The following is a 9,517-nucleotide window of genomic DNA, read 5'->3' as shown; positions in this document are numbered from 1 at the left end:
AACATTTTAAAAAAGGTTCGTGAAATAAAAGAGCAAATGCAGAAAAGTGAGGAGTCAAACAAAAAAATTGTTACCAAGTTAACCGAGGAAATAATATCGTTAAGGACAGAAGTAACGCAATTAAAAGCACGCGACTTGTTTGAAACAGACAGCTCACTATTGCCATCCTTGCCATTTTGGAAATTAACTACTTTAAAGGATTTTGACGAAAAATTGTTTTTAGACGACAAGATGAGAGCTCAGTTGGTAGGCGAATCTTATTTCAGCTTGTGTGCTTATGATTTTAATAAAACATTGGCTTTATTGATTGCAGAAATGCGTGGTACAAAAAATTGGAGGAGAAGAAGTTCCTGTATTCGTATATTTAGCGTTAAAACAAATTGAGTCGGATGAGTTGGCAATTAATTTAACTTGGCGTGGAACATCGGAGAAGCCAAGCATACAAAACTTTACAGTTTTTGTCATCATAAAAGGTTTAAAATAGTATATGTTTGTAATTAGCAATGCTTATATATAACTAAGATTCATTTTTTTATTTTTCCCAGACACTCCAAGTTCCAAAATTCGACAGATTTAAAAATTAAGAAAATTGTCCAACAACATACACGCCAGGGATAGAGTGCTCAAATGCAAACTTTCAAGTGAAAATACACGCGGAAATTTACGCCTCTGCAATTAGTTCCTTAACTCGTAAACTTAACTAAATAATGTTAACAAATTATACTTAACTATTTAAAAATTTTAAATAAACTCTTTGTCTTGTTTCTAATGTTAATGAAAGTAAAAAAAAAATTAAACAAATATATTTGCATTTTTTACATTGAGCTAAAAATAAAAAGAGAAACCTCCAAGTGTAGTTTTTTACGTCACGTTTCAGCGTCTCCCAGACGACACTAAGAAGTTACTTTCGGAAGCGTCGTATGTAAGTATGTTTGGATGTACAGCTTTTGTCTATTCCAGACGGATCTAAGAAGTTACTTTCGGAAGCGTCGTATGTGAGTAGGTTTAGATATACCGCTTTTGTCTCTTCCAGACGACACTTGAAGTGACTTCTTCCTGTAGTGTCGCATGTGTGTCAGTGTGGACGTAACGCTTACGGGGAACAGTTTTTCCCGAAAGAGGATAGTAAAAAGATGAGAAAGCGATAACTTCCGCGATGAAATTTAACCTCTTGAAGTTACTTTTTCGCCACTTCCGCGATAATAAATACTGGCAGGGTACATGTTTATCCGTACAAATCGCGTGCTGTGGTGTTGATGGATATTCAACATTTGAAAGCAAATTTATATGTCTGGGTGTAGCTGAGTGCGCAAAGATGCTTGCCACAAGTTGTTGATATCCGGAGATTGTCGGGTTCGAATTGCACTGCAGGCAACATGTAAATTAAATTTATTTTTATTTTTTAGTTTTTGTCTTGATTATTCACTTCACGGATGCTTTTTCAGTACGAACGCGGTCATTTTAATATGCGCGTAATTTAATTGAATATTTACCAATATACAGTACTTTCGTTGAGGTTTATAGTAAGATCAATTACGTTTCTATTTGATTTTAATATTTTATCAGTTCGTCGGAATATTTTTTTTTTGTTTATGTATATTGCCGCATAACTTTGGACCACGTCAACCGATTGCGATAATTTTTTTTTGCATCGGAAAGTAGTGTCTCAGAGGTGGTCCCATACTAATCTAGTTAAGATCCGATCAGTGGATCATGAGATATATATATATATTTTTTTTTTATATGAGAGTGTTTAAAGTCAGGAGACTATTTTGTCTTGACTGTACAAATGTCTTTATTCAACAGAATCCAAAATTTGAGCGCTCAAAAAACTTTACTGTGCATGTAATTTATACTACTTAAATATTGTTTGTTCGAAGTATGTATGCATATGCTGGCTTGAATACAAAACAGGAGTTTAGATAACTAACAGTATTTCAAATTGCTTTTTAGTTTGAGAGAACAAATGTTGAATGGATAAAAGCTTAACTATGTACATATGTGCGTCGGCATATTAGGGTGGCACTTAGAGGCTCTTCACAAAACATCTTCCCGCCGTTGAAAGCCAACGCTTTCAACAGGATTTTCCACCGGTAGAAGGCATAACTTGCTGATAGCTCTTTTTGTAACGCCAGTGCTTGTTTTCAACACTGTCACCCGAGCAACGCTGTCTGATCCAGGAGTCGTTTCAATTACTCTTGCGAGTGGCCATCGAAGCGGTGGTAAATTTTCGTCCTTTATTAAGACAAGAGCGCCGAGAGGAATTGGAGTCTTTTAAGCACGCCATTTAGACCGCTGTTCAAGCTGCGTCCGATACTCTGTCGACCACTTCTTCCAAAAAATTTGCTGCATACTAGATATACGCTGCCAAAGGCTAAGACGGTTAATGTTTAGGTGGGTGACATCTGGATCAGGAATCGCAGTTAGGGGGCCACCTATTAAGAAATGGGCTGGTGTAAGAACATCAAGGTCATCTAATGTGCTCTGTAATTGGAGTTAAAGGTCTCGAATTAAGGATTGCTGAAATTTGACAAATCAAAGTACGTAGTTGATCGTACGTTAGAATTGACGACCCTACAACTCTGTTAAAATGATATTTTGCTGATTTAATGGCGGCTTCCCATAAGCCACCGAAGTGGGGTGACCAAGGTGGAATGAATTTCCAGTCGATCCCATCATCTAAACATTGCTGCCGTACCATTCGCTGGTGGTCCGCGAGCTCATTATTCGCTCCAACAAAGTTGGTGGCGTTATCCGACCAGATAGTTTTGGGCTTTCCACGTAGACTTACGAATCGTTGTAAAGCAGCTAGAAACGCAGACGTTGATAAATCCTTGGCTAGTTCCATGTGGATCGCCTTGGTAGCGAAACAAATAAATAAACATATATAACACTTCGTGGGAGGCCGGTTTCGAACTTCAGCGTTATAATAAAATGGGCCACAGAAATCAACCCCAGTGGTTAGAAATGCACGCGCTGCCTGCACCCTTTCTTTGGGCAAGTCAGCCATAATATGCTCCATAAGCGGAAACACAAAATACATTTGTTGACTACATATGATACCGTTTTGCGTCCACCTATGGGCCAGTAATGTAAACGAATAGAAGCTAGGAGAGCTTGTGGTCCAGCATGTAATAGTTTTTTGTGAAAATAATTTATTATAGAGACGGTCAGCGGATGCCGTTTTGGAAGCAAGATGGGGTGACGTGAGTTGAAATCCAAACCCGCATTTTTGAGTCGCCCTCCGACACGAAGTAATCCAAAATCGTCCAAGAATGGTGATAACGAAAAAAGAGAGCTGGATGAACAAATCGGTTGTTTTCGTTGGAGTGTGGTATACTCGGTAGAAAAGTGAACTCTTTGAATCATTCGTAAAAGATAGAAGGTTCCTTTCTGAATATGTAACGTCGACAAAATGCTTGAGTGATCTTTACTGAGGAATTGGTACACATAGCCATAAATACGTTGCATTGTAGCGAATGAATTTATATACTTGCAGTCAGAAGACATGTCGAAAAATGCATGCGTTGAAAGTAATATACTTTTACGCATCTCAGGTAGACCTTTTACTTGCGCACATGACGTTGGCCAGTGGTTGATGGTTGAGATAAAAATGATGGGCCATGCTTCCATAACGATGATTTGAGCAGCTCCGTGGCGGTAGAACCTCTCGATAATATATCTGCTGGGTTGAGCGGTGATGGAACATAACGCCATTCCATTCCCTTTGTAAGCTGTTGGATACTGCTTACTCGATTTGCAACAAAAACATTAAAGCGTAAAGGTTCCTCCTTCAGCCATGACAGAACTATACTGGAGTCAGACCAGCAGTAAAACTTGCAATCGAAAATGTCGAGCTTTGAAATTGCTTGCACAACTTGTGCATGTAATGTGGCAGCACTAAGCTCCAATTTCGGTACGGTGAGTGTTTTGAGAGGCGCGACCCGAGATTTTGAGCAGAGAAGAGAAGTTTGTGCTTTGCATTTATTGATCGAACGTATATACACACATACTCCATATGCCGAGATGCTAGCATCGCAAAATGCATGTACTTCGTTTGTAGCGTCTGGCTTGGAAACGAAACGAGGAAAACAAACACCTTTGACTGACTCAAGTTCATCATATAGCTGCTGCCAGGCAGTATTTTTTTTTTTTTTTTTTTTTTTAATTTGTTTTTATTTATTGAATCTGCCCTGCCTAAGAGCCTAACAATAAGTTTTCGAATCTTAATCTATTCACTTAATTTACATCCCCTAGTTGGGATGAGTATTTTCTTAACTGGCCCTAAGAAAAGATTACGACTGGGCTGGTAAGTCATTCCTACGTAGTCTTCAGGTCCTGTTGACACGCAATAAAGATCTTGCTAAATGATTTGGGTGCGCTAAAAGCTTCGATACATATTTCGTCTTCCGTTGTTCTATTTCGGTTCGTACTTCTGGTATTCTGAAGTCGCGGTGAATGTTCTCATTTCGCATATACCAAGGTGCTCCGGTGATTGTTCGAAGGATTTTAGATTGCGCACGACGAAGGATTTCGATGTTGCTGCTGCTCGCGTTTCCCCATAACTCACATCCATAGGTCCATATCGGTTTTAAAACTGTATTGTAAATAAGCACTTTATACTCCAGACTCAGGGGTGAGCGAGAGTTAATAAGCCAGTGGAGAGAATTAGCCTTCAGCTTGAGATGAGTCCTTTTAGCCACTATGTGGTTTCGCCAAGTAAGTCGCCTGTCCAGGTGGACCCCTAGGTAAGTGACATGATTGCTTTGTGGTATTTGTACGTTGTTTAAAGTCAAGGGCGGACAGTTACTCTTATTCAGTGTAAATGTAACTTGCTTACATTTTTGCTCGTTAACCTTTATTCGCCAGTTTGCGAGCCAATTGGCAACAGCTTCCATATGATTGCCTAGGAGCACAGTTGCTTGTAGAGGACACTTGGAGCGACTGATTATGGCAGTGTCATCGGCAAAAGTGGACATTATCAGGCGGTCGTTTGTAGGAATATCCGCGGTGTATAAGACATACAACATCGGGCCAAGGACACTGCCTTGTGGCAGTCCAGCTTCGATTGCATGGGCTTCAGAAATGGTGGTGTTACATCGAACTGCAAACTTTCGATTATAAAGGTATGACTTAAGCAGTTTGTGCGTACTTTGTGGGAGTAGCATTTGTATTTTATACATAAGACCATCTAGCCAGACGCGGTCAAATGCCTGAGCGACGTCAAGAAATATTGCAGCGCAATATTCCCTCTTTTCAAACGCTGTTCGGATTTCGGTTGTTATGCGATTTACCTGCTCGATTGTTGCATGTTTTTCCCTGGAGCCAAATTGGTGAAGTGGTATTATATTGCGGGCTTGCAGATGTGGGGAGATGCGCAGCATAAGAAGTTTTTCGAATAATTTCGACATACACGGTAGCAGGCTGATGGGCCTATATGAAGATGGCTGCGTTTTGTCCTTTCCGGGCTTTGGTATCATCACAATAGTCGACTTTTTCCATTGGTGAGGGAAATGACAATGTTTAGTGATTGCGTTAAATAGCATACAGATGCAAAGTACAGCACAATTTGGTAGCTCAATAATCATTTTTGGGGTTATTAAGTCGTGCCCTGGGGCCTTATTTGGTTGCAGTTGATCCTTAATTACTTTTGAAATTTCTTCAGGTACAAATTTCAGCGGCTAAAATTTTGACACATTGGGTACGGGTGGAAGTTGAAAATTATTAGTTGCGGGGTTTGGCGTAAAAACATTTTTTAGATGAGAAGCAAAGGTGTTTGCTTTTTCTGCGTCACTCCGAGCCCATTTGCCATTGTGGTCCCGTACTGGCATTTCGGTCTCTATTGGCGCATTTAGCTTGTGGTGTGCTTTCCATAACGAGTGCTTGTGCTAGTCGGTGAGAGCTTTTGGATGTACCGGTACTGTGCGTACTGTTCCTCGTTCTTGAGGGCTCTCGTCAGTGCATGTGTGGCCGCCTTGAGCAGTTGTTTTGATGCTGGTGATCTATGAGTCTGCCATATCCGTCGTAGGTGTCGCTTTTCCAATACAAGCATTTCAATTTTCCTATTGGTTAAATTATATTTTTTATTTTGCACATAACCTTTCTGGGGTGTGGAAATGCTAGCGGCTACCCTAAGTGTAGATTCAAGAGCGGCTATGGAGTTTTCAATATCGGTCGGCGTATCTAAATTTGGATCGAGGTCTATATGCGCACTGATATATTTTTTATACTGTAACCAATTTGTAGCCCTTGTCGTGAGCATATAGGGTGACTCATTTTCTTGCGGCTGATGCCACAAGGTGAAAAGTACAGGTGAGTGGTCTGATGAGAGATCTGCAACTGATTCTGTACTAATAAGGCCGCGAGGAATTTTCCTTGTCACCGCAAAGTCAATCAAATCTGGCAACTTTTGCGGGTCTGCCGGCCAATATGTAGGCTTTCCAGGAGAAGCGTAATCGAGTTTGTTTCTTCTACATATAAGCGCGTTATATAATTGCTTGCCTTTAGGGTTGGACAAGCGTGTGCCCCAGTGAGGGTGCTTCGCATTATAATCACCTGCAGCGAGGAAGCGCTCTCCCAGCGAACTGAAGAAATCCAGAAACTGTTTTTCTGTTATCGTGAAACGCGGGGGACAATAAACCGCGGACAGCGTAATATCACCTTGCTTTGTTTGTACGCATATTGATGTTGCTTGCAGATAATTCTCGGCAATTCCAGTCAAATGATTTCTGTTTAATCCGGTTTCTGACTAAAATACCAGTTCCGCCATGCGCCTTTCCATCTGGATGATTCGTGCAATAAAAGGTATATCCCGAAATGTCAAAATTATATCTATTAGTTAGGTGTGTTTCAGCAAGGAGCATTATGTCAATTTCCTTGTCCTTAAGAAATTTTGACAGCTCTAGTTTGTGGCGAGGAATGCCATTTGCATTCCAGAGGGCTATTTTAAGTAAGGTCATTATCTTGTTTGCTGAGTAGCAAGCAGGTTGAGCAGCGTATTTTGATTTCGCATGAGTTCTTGCATTGTGTTTTGCATGAAAGTCATGAAATTCATCATGCTTTGTTGCATCGACGCTATCAAAGCTTCGATATTGGATTGTTTACCATATTGTGCATGGGGATGCTGTTCTTGCGGCGCAACTTGAGGTGCAGTTTTTGTAGGGGCACGGTTTTCTAAGCCTGATTTTAAGGCACTGCAAACGAGACGCCATTCACGGTGTTTGATAGAACTGTTGGCGACGTGGCTCTTTTGGCGAAGAAGACGTCAGGATTCGTTTGGGAAAGGTACAAAGGCATTCGGTACATTATGAGTACGTATGGAAGCCACGCATTGGTTGATCCGGTTTTTTAACTCCTTATAGACTGGACAGCCTCTGTAGTTTGCTGTGTGATTTCCACCGCAGTTACCACATTTTTTTGCACGCGGGTCTTCTTTGTTTGATGTGCAAGTGGCAGAGACATGTAGCTCTCCACAAGCTACGCACACTGAGCGAAGCGTGCAGTAAGACCTAGTATGACCATACTCCTGGCAGTTGGTGCATTGTACAGGGCCATTTCTCTTATGCGGTTCTTCCACAGTTATCCTACGATGCAGCAGATATTGTAATTTATAAATTGGATGCACATCGTTTTTGCCCAGAGGTTTGTTTTCAGGCTCGAGCTCAACTTTAAACATAGGTTGAGGTATTTTGTACCTATTAAAAATATTCACAGCAGCTTTTGGATTGAAACCTTGTTCTTTAAGTGCTTCCAAAACTTCCACAGCTTCAACGCTTGGTTCGATACCTTTAATTACAATTTGTAGACCTTTTGCACTTTTAAGTTGGTATGTATAAAATTTTGTGTTTGTGTCATTCAGGTATTTGGACACTGTTCGAAAATCCTGTTCGGAATAAATTTGTACTTTAGTTTCGCGAATATTTCCCTTAGATAGTGGGATAATATCTGTGTTCGTATGGAAAAGTAGCTTATGTCGAAAGGCTGACTTTAATATAAATCGGCATTTGCAGTATACGATTGCGAATGACTCGCTGGCGCTGAGCCGTTGAACAACTTTTAGCAAATAAACGTGCAAGAAATAGTTCCGATACTAGAAAGTCAATATTCTTCTTAAGTCTCATCAAAAAATTCCTTGTCGTTCAAAGAATAAAAGAAATGCCGCATTATACTAAAGCCAACCTTTCGACATAAGCTACTTTTCCATACGAACACAGATATGAAACTTATTACTACCGATTAGCTGTGTGAATTTTTTTACAAGAGCGCTTGGATTCTCTTCTCTTATAAAAATGGGCGGAGGTTTGGCATTAGTAGCTTTTGCAGCACCTTCAGAAATTTGGCTATTCACATCATCGGCATTGTCACTTAGCAGTGCAAATCTATTCGTACTGACTTGCTGAGTTGAGGTAAGGCGGTTTATTTTTGTCTTACTGCCCGTTGAATTTTGCGGACTAAGTTTTCTTTTTATTGTAACAAAGTGGTCCATTCCAGTCTGTATGGCCGCATTTTTAGTTGTTTCGTTTTTCAACCTTTCTTGCGCTTTACCTTTGTTGCCAGTGCTTGCACTCAAGTTAATTTGTGCTTGTGCAGCAAGAATCGGCCGGGCTGTTGACACCGCTGTGCAGTCGGCAGGTACCGGTGAGTTTGTTGTTGTTGTTGGCGCGATAGAGGTAGTGAAACATGTCACTGTACTAGTTGTTGTTGCCGCTATATTTGGGGATATGTTATCGCTTACCGAATTTGATGTAAGCGTTGGGCGTGAAATGTGATACGGCACAGGTGAAGCGCACTCTTCACTCCAAGGCATCGGAGTCGTCAATGGTAAGTTTGGAGGACAAGTCCGCTGACCTGAATCTGGAGGGGGTTCGAGGGTGGTCGATGGATTGGACTTTGCGCTTTCGCTGTCACTCTGGGACCGAATAGAGAAATATGCGTTGTTGCGTTGAACTGAAAGCCGGCGCTCATTTTGCTCGCGTTGCTTCTGAGCTCGGATTTCAGCTTGACTCATCGCTTTCTGTTTTCATTTGGTTTGTTTGTTTATTTTACTAATTTTTATTTTTTTTCGTTTTTTTTTTTTTTGTTTTATTAAATAGCACAATATTTAATGACTACGGAGCGAACTTAAAAACACGTCCGCACTCTTCGACTGTTCAGTACTACCAGGCAGTATGAAGAGAAATTGGCAAACTCTCATCCCAATTGACCTTCTCCATCCACAGTAGCTATAGAAATATTTTCGCCTTACAAATTGTTGGTCCTATCAGGCCAAGTGGATCGTAGAAGTGCGCTATAACAGAGAGCACAAAACGTTTTGTAATTTTTGGAGGCAGCTTTTCTAACGAGAATGAAAATAGAAATGTGTCTGTTTGAGGATTCCATACAAGCCCAAGCGTTTTCGTTTTGTCACTTCCGTCATCAAATTTTAAAAAACTTTCTTTATCCTCGACAGCAATTTGAGAGAGCACATCTTTCTCACTTGAGCACCATTTTCGAATTTGAAAGTTGCCCTTCGCCAACA

The sequence above is a fragment of the Rhagoletis pomonella genome, unplaced genomic scaffold (genome assembly GCF_013731165.1).
Source record: "Rhagoletis pomonella isolate Grant_MI unplaced genomic scaffold, Rhpom_1.0 Rhpom_scaffold_00147, whole genome shotgun sequence".
Lineage (NCBI taxonomy): Eukaryota > Metazoa > Arthropoda > Insecta > Diptera > Tephritidae > Rhagoletis > Rhagoletis pomonella.
This window is presented reverse-complemented; position numbering follows the sequence as displayed.